The sequence below is a fragment of the Symphalangus syndactylus genome, chromosome 20, assembly GCF_028878055.3.
Source record: "Symphalangus syndactylus isolate Jambi chromosome 20, NHGRI_mSymSyn1-v2.1_pri, whole genome shotgun sequence".
NCBI classification, from domain to species: domain Eukaryota; kingdom Metazoa; phylum Chordata; class Mammalia; order Primates; family Hylobatidae; genus Symphalangus; species Symphalangus syndactylus.
The window spans coordinates 18925770-18938176 of record NC_072442.2 but is presented as its reverse complement, the minus strand read 5'-3'; the positions used below and the strand labels follow the sequence as shown (position 1 = coordinate 18938176).

At 43.1% G+C, this 12407-nt stretch overlaps 1 non-coding gene across 1 annotated transcript; it reads right to left on the bottom strand.

The window, feature by feature from the left end:
• Positions 1–11752: 11752 nt before the first annotated feature.
• LOC129470798 (U6 spliceosomal RNA) lies at positions 11753–11854 on the bottom strand. The gene has a single exon (XR_008653327.1). It is a non-coding gene; the product is annotated as a U6 spliceosomal RNA (small nuclear RNA).
• Positions 11855–12407: the final 553 nt, after the last annotated feature.

The window sequence follows — 12407 nt, the reverse complement described above, 5'->3', positions numbered from 1 at the left end:
TCCTGAGGCCATTTGAAAGTACGAACAGGGCCACAGGTTTGCATGAGGCTTGTCAGTGGACCTCCAGGATGAAGACCAAAGTAATTGTGCAATTTCTAGTGGAATAATTGACACTTAAGATCTTATTTATTTATCAAAAGACTGCTGTGAGGTATGAATTCTTAACCCCAATTTGCAGAAACTGAGACTTTGCCTGACACCACAGAGCTAGGAAAAAGTGGGCATAAGATCCTCACCAAGTCTCACTTCCAAAGGAAGTTTTGAAAAGAAACCTCCTTGCTACCTGCCAAATCTCTGTAGAGCCAGCAGCCATGTTCACACATCAAACAGGACAATGACAATAGCACCAGGAATAGCTACTCCTGGTCAGATGCCCTCATGAGCTCAACTCCACAGGATGGGGACACCGGGCCCTGCCTAGGGGAAAGGAAGGGGGTTTGTAGGGGAAGCCCAGCCAGCCAAGCAACCAGAGATGGGAAAAACCCATTGAGAAGAACTTGCTTCCTGTAGCTGGGCTTTGCAAAACACAGGAAAAGATGAGTCTGCACAGACAGAAATGGTCTAGAATGGCTGAATGTTTCATGTAGAAATTTTATTTTATGATTAATACACTTGTGCCATTTCTTAGAATCATTTGCTTGTTTAATTCTAGTCTATCAAGTGATACTTTTGTTGATATTTAGTGGCTCCTCAGTTAATTTCTGTGGAATTTTTGGTTATATTTAACAAGGAAAATAATATGAAATGTCTAAGAAAAAAAGAAACAAAGCCAATTATTCCTGAGAATGTTTAAATTTATTAAAGTACACTTGTTAGTATAGAACCTACATTTCATAATAGAAAACCTTGGACTTGCCAGTGGTAGCTGCTGGAATGAGGTGTTTGTCCAGTACATCCAGAACGTCGTCACAGATTAACTTTAGCTCAGTCTCAACCTGAAAAAATAAAAGTAAATTTAAAAAAATCAGATCGTTGAAGTCTAGAAATTCTATAAATTATTACACATTCTATGTACCTCTGTTTTTGTGGAAGAGAGCTTAGTGTTACAGAGAATTCGTTTCCTCTCCAAACTCCCGTCTTCCCTTTTGACACAAAAGCAGAGAAAAGCTGCCTGTCGGTTATCAAAAGTATCTTTTCCTTTCTCCATGCAATTAAGTGCTACACACACACACACCACCCCCCACCCCAACACCCCCTCACAGTCCAACTGCAGAATCACCAATGACTGAAGCTAAACACTGATGCTACTTGGTAAATGCTGGTCAATTGCATGAATATTTCACAAGGTAGCAACTATTGTGTCCATTTACTTGGGAAAAACAGAAGCTAAGACATTTGCTTAAAGATCATCCCCTTAAAAGAACTTAATAAGCAGAGCTAGGATTTGAAGCCAGGCAGGGTGCAAGGGACAGAACAAAATTCAAACCCAGGCAGTTTGCCTTCAGTACTTATATTCCTAACAACGTTCAACAGGCAATCCCTTTAGTGGAAGAGATCCAAAACTAGTTAAGATACCAAAAATCTGTGGACCAAAGTAATTATTGCCATTCATTTATATTCATTTATAATGCTGAAAATGTACAGCACCTCTAAAGGCACATACCCAGTTTACTACTTCTTCTTTTTTTTTTTTTTTTTTTTTTTGAGAGGGAGTCTGGCTTTGTCGCCCAGGCTGGAGTGCAGTGGCGTAATCTCAGCTCACTGCAACCTCCACCTCCCGGGTTCATGCCATTCTCCTGCCTCAGTCTCCGGAGGAGCTGGGACCACAGGCGCCTGCCACCACGCCCAGCTAATTTTTTGTATTTTTAGTAGAGATAGGGTTTCACCATGTTAGCTAGGATGGTCTCCATCTCCTGACCTTGTGATCCGCCTGCCTCAGCCTCTCAAAGTGCTGGGATTACAGGCATGAGCCACCACGCCTGGCCTATTTTTTGTTTTTTAGACAGAGTCTTCCACCGTCACCCAGGCTGGAGTGCAGTGGCCCTATCTCGGCTCACTGCAGCCTCTGCCTTCCAGGTTCAAGCAGTTCTCATGCCTCAGCCCCCTGAGTAGCCGGGATTACAGGGATGCACCACTGTATCCGGTTAATTTTTGTATTTTTAGTAGAGATGGGGTTTCACCATGTTGGCTAGGCTGGTCTTGAATTCCTGGCCTCAAGGGATCCACCTACCTCGGCCTCCCAAACTGCTGGATTATAGGTGTGGGCCACGCGTGGCCCAACTCTACTATTTCAATGAAGCTCCTGTACCCTAGGTCATCACTGACTTCCCAGTTGCTGAATCCGGTTGTCTTTACTGAGTTGGTCCTTTTTTTTTTTTTTTTTTTTGCAGCCAAGAGATCTTTATTGGAGAGGTAGAGGTCAGGTCACGCGGGGGAGAGAGAGGAGAGAAAAGAAGGGAGAGAAGAGAAGAGAAGAGAGAGCTACTGAGTTGGTCCTTAATTTAACTTTCTTTTGCATTGAAGCTACTGACTGACCACAGCATTTTGAAACTCTGTTCCTCTTATTACTGTGATTCTACTTTCCTTATTTTTCATCTTTTCTCTTAAGTCTGTGGCTTCTCAGACTTTCTCACAATTGATTGCTTATTTTAAAAATTCAAAAATTTAAACCTCCTGAGCAGTTCAAAAATAATATAGCTTTGAAATTTTTTAAACTTTTCAGAGTTGCAAGAATAGTTCAGTGATCACCAGTTGTTACCATTTTGCCATATTTTCTTTGTCTGTGTGTCCCTCCGTTTCTACCTGCCCCCATATATATGTATATCTATGAATATTCACGTTTTTTAACTTTAATAAATTTTCTTCCTGTACAATTTGAGAGTTAACTGCAGATTTCATAGCACTTTACCCCTAATTTGTTCTATATGTCTGCTAAGAATAAGAGCATTTTTTTTTTTTTTGAGAATGAGTCTCACTCTGTCGCCCAGGCTGTAGTGCAGTGGTGCAATCTTGGCTGACTGCAACCTCCACCTCCTGGGTTCAAGCGATTCTCCTGCCTCAGCCCCCCAAGTAGCTGGGATTACAGGTGACTGCTACCACACCTGCCTAATTTTTGTAATTGTAATAGAGATGGGGTTTTGCCATGTTGGCCAGGCTGGTCTCAAACTCCTGACCTAAGGTGATCCGCCCTCCTCGGCCTCCCAAAGTGTTGGGATTACAGACGTGAGCCTCCGTTCCTGGCCTCTTTTTCCTTTTGTAATTAACAAGTGATCTATGGAATGGTAGAAACAGTGTGAATATTCTGTCCCATAATAGTCTTTACTTGATGCTTTCATCTGGATTGCTTCTTGCCCAAATCAAATATTACTATAGTGATTAGAAAATGGAGACTTTTCTGTCTTTTCTGTATTTTTTTTTTTTTTTTTGAGACTGAGTCTCGCTCTGTCGCCCAGGCTGGAGTGCAGTGGCGCAATCTCGGCTCACTGCAAGCTCCGCCTCCTGGGTTCACACCATTCTCCTACCTCAGCCTCTCCGAGTAGCTGGGACTACAGGCGCCCGCCACCACGCCCGGCTAATTTTTTTTTGTATTTTTAGTAGAGACGGGGTTTCACTGTGGTCTCGATCTCCTGACCTCGTGATTCTCCCGCCTCAGCCTCCCAAAGTGCTGGGATTACAAGCGTGAGCCACCGCGCCCTGCCTTTTCTGTATTTTTTCTATATTGTCATTCTTCTGTAAAGATTTTTTTATACTCCTTTTATTTATTTTTTTTTTTGAGACAAAGTCTCACTTTGTCACTAGGCTGGAGTGCAGTGGTATGATCTCAGCTCACTGCAACTCCCGCCTCCCAGGTTCAGGCGATCCTCCTGTCTCAGCCTCCAGAGTAGCTGGGACTACAAGCATTCGCCACTGTGTCCAGCTAATTTTTTGTATTTTTAGTGGAGATGGGGTCTCACCATGTTGGCCAGGATGGTCTCGATCTCTTGACCCCGTGATCCAGCCACCTCGGCCTCCCAAAGTGCTGGGATTACAGGCATGAGCCACCGTGCCTGGCCCTATACTCCCTTTTTAAATTTTTTTTTTTTTTTGAGATGGAGGTTCATTCTGTTGCCCAGGCTGGAGTGCAATGATGCGGTCTTGGCTCACTGCAACCTCCGCCTCCCAGGTTCAAGCAATTCTCCTGCCTCAACCTCCTGAGTAGCTGGGATTACAGGTATGTGCCACCACACTCGGCTGATTTTTGTATTTTTAGTAGAGATGGGATTTCCCTATGTTGGCCAGGCTGGTCTTGAACTCCTGACCTCATGATCTGCCCGCCTCAGCCTCCTAAAATGCTGGGATTACAGGTGTGAGCCACTGCACCTGGCCCTTTTTTTTTTTTTTTTTTTGAGACAGGGTCTTCCTCTGTTGCCCAGGCTTGAGTGCAGTGGCATGATCATGGCTCACCACAGCCTTGGACACCAGGCTGCCTCAGCTCACTGCAACCTCTGCTTACCAGGTTCCAGTGATTCTCGTGCCTCAGCCTCTGGAGTAAATGGGAGTACAGGTGCTCACCACCATACCTGGCTAATTCTTGTATTTTTAGTAAAGATGAGGTTTCACCATGTTGGGCAGGCTTGTCTCAAACTCCTGGCCAACATGGTGATCCACCTGCCTTGGCTTCCCAAAGTGCTTCATATTATTAGCCGTAATTCTAGTCGAATTCCATAGCGTTCTTCTCCTTTATTTTTATTTTTTTATTTTTGAGACGGAGTCTCGATCTGTCCCCCAGGCTGGAGTGCAGTGGTGCAATCTCGGATCACTGCAGCCTCCACCTCTTGGGTTCAAGCAAGTCTCTGCCTCCGCCTCCTGAGTAGCTGGGATTACAGATGCCTGCCACCATGCCCGGCAAATTTTTGTATTTTTAGTAGACATGGGATTTCATAATCTTGGCCAGGCTGGTCTTGAACTCCTGACCTTGTGATGCACCCGCCTCGGCCTCCCAAAGTGCTGGGATTACAAGCATGAGCCACTGCGCCCGGCCACATCCTTCTTTCAGTTCCTATTTGGATCTCCTTTTTTCCTACAGTGAGAACTCTGGTAACAACATAAATAAATGCAGTCATTTGTTCAGTTGTACAATATATGCATAATGAAAATTATAATACCAATAGTATTTCCAGCTACAAACCTACTGTTTGATTTAATATTTCTTTGCAATTTTTTGTGTGCTTACATATAGGCCACTAAAGGTGTGCAGTCTAAAATTACTTAAGTATCTTTTTCTCACTGGGCGCAGTGGCTCACGCCTGTAATCCCAGCACTTTGGGAGGCCAAGGTGGGCAGATCATGAGGTCAGGAGTTCGAAACCAGCCTGGCCAACATGGTGAAACCCCGTCTGTACTAAAAATACAAAAATTAGCCAGGCGTGGTGGCGGGCACCTGTAGTCCCAGCTACTTTGGAGGCTGAGGCAGGAGAATCACTTGAACCTGGGAGGCGGAGGTTGCAGTGAGCCGAGACCATGCCACTGCACTGCAGCCTGGGTGACAGAGTGAGACTCCATCTAAAAAAAAAAAAATCTTTTTCTCTTGTATCTTTTTTCTCTTTCTCTTTCTGTGGTAAAGTTATTGGTGTAATAGTCAATTAAATTTATGTATTCCTATTGTATTCCGTTGTACTTCCCACCCCTCATCCTTGTTGATTTTATTTTTGGAATATATTAAACATTAATATGGTTCAAAAGGAAAAATCTACATTTTATAATTGCAGTAATATTTGATTTAGGAAAGAAAAAAATGGATGATAAAACCATTGAGGTTTTACTCAGAAGGTATAGTGAAAAGTCTTATTTCTTATCCTTCCCTTCCACTACAGCCTGGGTGACAAGAGCAAAACTCCGTCTTAAAAAAAAAAAAAAAAAAAAAAAAAAAGAAATAAAAATCAGGATATTACTATTGACCTTACAGAAAGAAAAAAATATTATAAAGGAATACTGTGAATAATTGCATACCAAAAAATTAGATAACCTAGATTAAATGGGCACATTCCTGGAAACTCAAATTACCAAAACCAACTTAAAAAGAAAAGAAAACTCGAATAGGCCTACAACAGGTAAAGAGATTGAATTAGTAATCAAAACTCTTCCCTGAAAGAAAAGCCCAGGACCAGACAGCTTCATTGGTGAATTATGCAGACATTTAAAGAGAATTAACATCAATCCATCACAAACTCTCCCAAGAAATAAAAGGATAGAGAACATTTCCCAATTCATTCCTTGAGGCCAGTATTAGCCAAAGACATCACAAGAAAAAATCACAGAATCATATCCCTTATGAATATAGACACAAAAATTCTCTACAAAATACTAGCAAACCAAATTCAGCAATGTATAAAAAGCATTTTTTTCCATAATACACACCATTATACACTATGACCAAGTGGGATTTACGTCAGGAGTGTGAAGTTTTTTCAACATATGAAATCAGTACAATTACACCATATTCATAAAAGAGTAAAAACTCATAATTATGTAAATGGATTCAGAAGAAGCATTTGACAAAATCCAACACACTTTAATGATAAATATACTCTGCAATTTAGGAGCAGAAAATTTCTTCAACCTAATAAAGGGCATCTATAAAAAACCCATAGCTAACATCATACTCAGTGGTGAAAGACTAAAAAATTTTTTTCTAAGGTGAAGAATAAGACAAGGATGTTTCCTATTGCCATTTATGTTCAGCATTGTACTGGAGATTCTAGCCAGAACAACTGACCAAAAAGGAAATAAAAATAAAAATTACAAGTTACAAATAAATTAAAAAGTAAAATATTGGAAAGGAAGAAGTAAAACTACTTCTGCTTACAGATGACATAATCTTGTATATAGAAAATCCTAACGAATTAACACATAAAAACTATTATAGGTAATAAACTAGTCCAGCAAAGTTGCAGGATACAAGATCAATATACAAAACTCAATTATATTTCTATGCAATAGCAGTGAACACTCTGAAAATGAATTAAGAAAACAATTCCGACCAGGGGTGGCAGCCCACGCCTGTAATCCCAGCACTTTGGGAGGCTGAGGCAGGTGTATCATCTGAGGTCAGGAGTTCGAGACCAACCTGACCAACGTGGAGAAACCCCATCTCTACTAAAAAAAAAAAAAAAAAAATACAAAATTAGCTGCACGTGGTGGCGTGTGCCTGTAATCCCAGCTACTCAGGAAGGTTAAGGCAGGAGAATCACTTGAATCCGGGAGAGCCTCAGTTTCTTTCATCTATAAAACTAAAAGGGATAGGACAGTTTATCTAAGGAATAAATCTGGTAACATATAAAAACTGAAATAGGCTGGGTGCAATGGCTCATGCTTATAATCCCAATACTTTGGGAGGCCATGGCAGGAGGATCCCTTTTAGGCCAAGAGTTCAATAAATAGGGCCGGGCATGGTGGCTCACGCCTGTAATCCCAGCACTTCGGGAGGCCAAGGTGAGCGGATCACCTGAGTTCGAAACCAGCCTAACCAACATGGCGAAATCACGCCTCTACTAAAAATATAAAAAAGTAGCCAAGCACGGTGGCACATGCCCGTAATCCCAGCTACTCGGGAGGCTGAGGCAGGAATCGCTTGAACCCAGGAGGCAGAGGTTGCGGTGGGCTGAGATCTTGCCATTGCACTCCTGCCTGGGCAACAAGAGTGAAACTCCGTCTCAAAACAAACAAAAAAAGTTCAGTAAAAGTACAACAATAAAAGTTATCCACCTCCACCACCCCAGCTTTTTTTTTTTTTTTTTGAGATGAGGTTTTACTATGTCACCCAGGCTGGAGTGTGGTGGCACAGTCATGGCTTTTTACAGCCTTGACCTCCCAGGCTCAAGAACTTCTCCCACCTCGGCCTCCCTGGCAAGGACCAGCATGAACCACCATACCTGGCTAATTTTTAAACTTTTTGTAAAGACAGGGTCTCAATATTTTGCCCAGGCTGGTCTTGAATTCCCAGGCTCGAGCGATCCTGCCTTGGCCTCCCAAAGTGCGGGGATTACAGGTGTGAGCCACCATGCTGGGCATTCCCAATAAAAGACTGAGGCTGGGCACAGTGGCTCACGCCTGTAATCCCAACCTTTTGGGAGGCCAAGACAGGATCACTTGAGGTCAGGAGTTCAAGACCAGCCTGGCCAGCATAGTGAAACCCTATCTCTACTAAAAATACAAAAATTAGCCAGGCATGGTGGCATATGCCTGTAATCTCAGCTACTCGGGAAACAGGCGGGAGAGTCACTTGAACCCGGAAGGCGGAGGTTGCAGTGAACCGAGATCGTGCCACTGCACTCCAGCCTGGGCAACAGAGCAAGACAACATCTCACACACACACACAAAAAAGTGAGCATCTGATATACATGCAAGAATTTCACAACATTGCATTCACTTCTCCAGAAACAAAGATACATTTTAAAATGCTTTCTTAGCATATGTGCTCTTGTTTTCTATCAGATACTCTGTAAAACTTTCGATAAGTGAAAAATTTACTGAAGAATTTAAAACCAAAAACAGTTTTTTGACTTTCCCACTTGAAAATATTGACCATTTTCTTTTTATTTATTTATTTATTTATTTTTTGGCACACAAAAACAATAAACATTTTCTAAAAATACATACAAACAAAAAGATGGCTTTTTTTTTTTTTTTTTTTTTTTGTGACGGAGTCTCGCTCTGTCTCCCAGGCTGGAGTGCAGTGGCGCGATTTCAGCTCACTGCAAGCTCCGCCTCCTGGGTTCACGCCATTCTCCTGCCTCAGCCTCTCCGAGTAGCTGGGACTACAGGCATCTGCCACCTCGCCCGGCTAATTTTTTTTTATTATTATTTTTAGTAGAGACAGAGTTTCACCATGTTAGCCAGGATGGTCTCAATCTCCTAACCTTGTGATCCACCCACCTCGGCCTCCCAAAGTGCTGGGATTACAGGCGTGAGCCACCGTGCTCGGCCAATAATGGCCATTTTCTAGTTTATTTTCATTATAAAGAATATTGGTTATCACGGTTGCTCATGCCTGTAATTCTAGCACTTTGGTAGGCCAAGGCAGGCAAATCACTCCTGAGCCCAGGAGTTCTAGACCAGCCTGGACAATATAATGAGACCTCTCTACAAAATATTTAAAAGTTAGCCAAGGCCGGGCGCGGTGGCTCACGCTTGTAATCCCAGCACTTTGGGAGGCCGAGGCGGGCGGATCACGAGGTCAGGAGATCGAGACCACAGTGAAACCCCGTCTCTACTAAAAATACAAAAAATTAGCCGGGCGTAGTGGCGGGCGCCTGTAGTCCCAGCTACTCGGACAGGCTGAGGCAGGAGAATGGCGTGAACCTGGGAGGCGGAGCTTGCAGTGAGCCGAGACTGCGCCACTGCACTCCAGCCTGGGCGACAGAGCTAGACTCCGTCTCAAAAAAAAAAAAAAAAAAAAAAAAAAAAAAAAGTTAGCCAAGTGTGACGGTATGTGCCTATAGTCCCAGGCTGAGGTGGGAGGATCACCTCATTAGTGAGCCGTGATTGTGTCACTGCACTCCAGCCTGAGTGACACAGACCCTGCCTCAAGAAATATATATATAAATACTAAAAAATCTGGAAGGTAAAGAGGAGAAAAGGGAGTATCAGCTTTTAATACTTGTTACAAGGTCAGTCTAGAAAATGCAGTGAGATTTGCTGGGTAAATAGGTTTTGAACCATGAAAAAATTGATGGCATGCAAGATCTTCCTCAATAGACTTGAGATTCTCATTTCTATTAAAAAATACAAACAACTGTTTCATTTTATTCATAAATAATTTTTCGAGGTGCTACAAAAAAATTAAAACTAAGCAGGGGTTTAAAGTTTTTGAAAAGCCAAGTAACATTTTATCTCTAACATTTATTGAAGCCTCTCCAGTATTTACACAACGTAAATGAGATACTACACACAAAACCCTTGTGTCTGAAGATAAATTTATTTATTCCCAAAGACAACAAGAAAAGAAAGCACATCATGTACTTTAAACTTTAGAAGCAACTGAGTTATTTGTGTCTGGTGGACAGGAGCTAAGGATCCTATCCCTTCCCAACAAGGCCAAGAGTTCACCTGAGGTAATGCATTTGCCTTGGGGGTGAGGCCTTGAATTGCAGCAAATAACCTGTGTGTATTTGCATATTTAACCAGTACTCTTAAGAAGGATTATACGAAAAACCTGTTCCAGACAGCTGCTTACTCATTGCTTTTAAAATTGTGTGGCGCTGGGATTGGCAGGTGCCAACTGTTTGCTCATTCTCTTTGACCCACTAGCCTTGCAGTTTGCTGTGTGGGTGTTGATACTCCTAAATTAAAGCAGGGAAGGGGTGGTTTTAGATGGCCTTTAACACCTGCTCTCCACTCAAGCACCCTGGATTCATTTGATATCTGGATTCTAATTCTGTAGTCAGGAGACTGGCCCAAACTGTGGCCCAGAGAGAAGTGAGTCAGTTGCAAGTGGCTGGCTGACTCTATGGGAACAGAAATAAAATGCAGCTTAGAGAGTTTGTCAGCCAAATCCACAAATGTGTGGCTTTTTGGAACATTGGACATCTGTTCCTCTTAATTTAAAATAAACTTTTTTTTTTAAAAGCACAAAGTTGCTTGGCTCCTTGTTTCTTTGTGTCTGCAGCCGTTGCTGCTCTAATTTAGGAACCCTAGGATCTGATTTAGGACATTTGGAATCTTTAAGGCACATTCGGTCTAGAAAGTGGAACTGAATTGCTTTGGGAAGGCAAGAGGATGATTTTACAGTATAGGATTCGTGTGGAAAGCCCCTTCAGCAGTAATCAACCCAGGTGTCCAACCTGTTAACCATTTCCAAATGACTCAGAGGACCTAAAGGGAGGGCTTGAACACACTCCAGCACTGTTTCTACAATTTAGCCTTTATTTGCATTGGAAACCACATTCCTGAATTGAGGGGGCAGGCTCTGGCTTATTCTGCGCAACTGACTTCAAGTGGGACCCCTGAGCTACCGAGGTAAGCAAAGAGCCATCTCTGGAGAGTTACCAGGGAGGAGGATCTTTCTGTGAACTTGCTTTGATGACCTCCACCCAAAGCCCTTTGAGGAACAGTTTTGTTTATTCAAGGAGCCCTTGGCAGGTCACTCCTTCCCTACCACAAATCTAATCCAAATGTGGCATTTTCCTTCGAGGCCATCTATCCCTTTTGGGGGACAAAACACATCAGCTTTTCCCTTCAGACCACTTTTGACTGAAGCAGTGATCAACATTGCTTAATTGTGTGCCAGTCTGTTTCCAGTGGGGAAAAAATGCTTTAGGGGAGTGAGGCAGTTAGGGATTTGAAAACAGGGATGGTGCCGCCTGAAGGTGGGGAATGACTTAGATCACTGTCTTCCTTTGGCTCCTCACCATGTTGTGTGGAGGAAACAAAAAGCAGCTCAAGTTCACTCCTCTTGGCAGTAGTGCAGAAGCCTGGCTTGCCACGGCCCTGGAGAACCATGTTTTTCCCAACTTTTTTTTTTCTTTTGAGACGGAGTTTCACTCTTGTTGTCGAGGCTGGAGTGCAGTGGCGCAATCTCGGCTCACTGCAGCCTCCGCCTTACAGGTTCAAAGCGATTCCCCTGCCTCAGCCTCTCAAGTAGCTGGGATTACAGGTGCATGCCACAACACTCGGCTAATTTTTTGTATTTTTTTCAGTAGAGATGGGGTTTCATCGTGTTGGCCAGGCTGGTCTCGAACTCCCAACCTCAGGTGATCCACCCGCCTCGGCCTCCCAAAGTGCTGGGATTACAAGCATGAACCACCAAGCCCAGCCTTTTTTTTTTTTTTTTTTTTTTAAATACAGAACACAACTTTGAGTGTCATTCTTGTGCAGGGGCCATGCTAATCTTCTGTATATTGTTCCAATTTTGGTGTATGTGCTGCCAAAGTGAGCACCCAGCTTCTTTTCGTTAAAAAGATGAAGGCCAAGACTAAGGCAAGGAGGCCTTTCTCTGCCTTTCACTTTTTAGTGCACCTCGTAGTCACTTGCACTTGAGTAAGGACTGCTAAACCTCTCTGAGAGCTGCCAGATGTTCCTGCCCAGCCTCACGTTGTTGGTTCTTCAGACACCTCTTCATTCTGCCCATTGCACCAGCCCCTTCCCACCTCCATGTTCCCTCCATGGTAATTTCTTTGTACACAACAACCACAGGGAGCACCAGCAATCAAGATTAGCTCCCAGGAACTCTGGCGTGCCCTGTACCAGGAAGCACAGTGGATTACTACAACTTTTGATAATGATTGTTTGCTTTGTACCAGGCATTATTTTCAGGCCTGTTTCACATGTGTTGTACTTAACAACCCTATGAGGAAATTAAGGCAGGGTGGTTCAGTAATTTGTCAAGGGAAACAAGGAAGTAGAGCGGGCAGCAGAGGCGTTCTGGCTCTGAACCACTCTGTTCTGTAGAAATCAGTGCAGAAGTCCAAGCTTCAGCATACTTGTTTCATC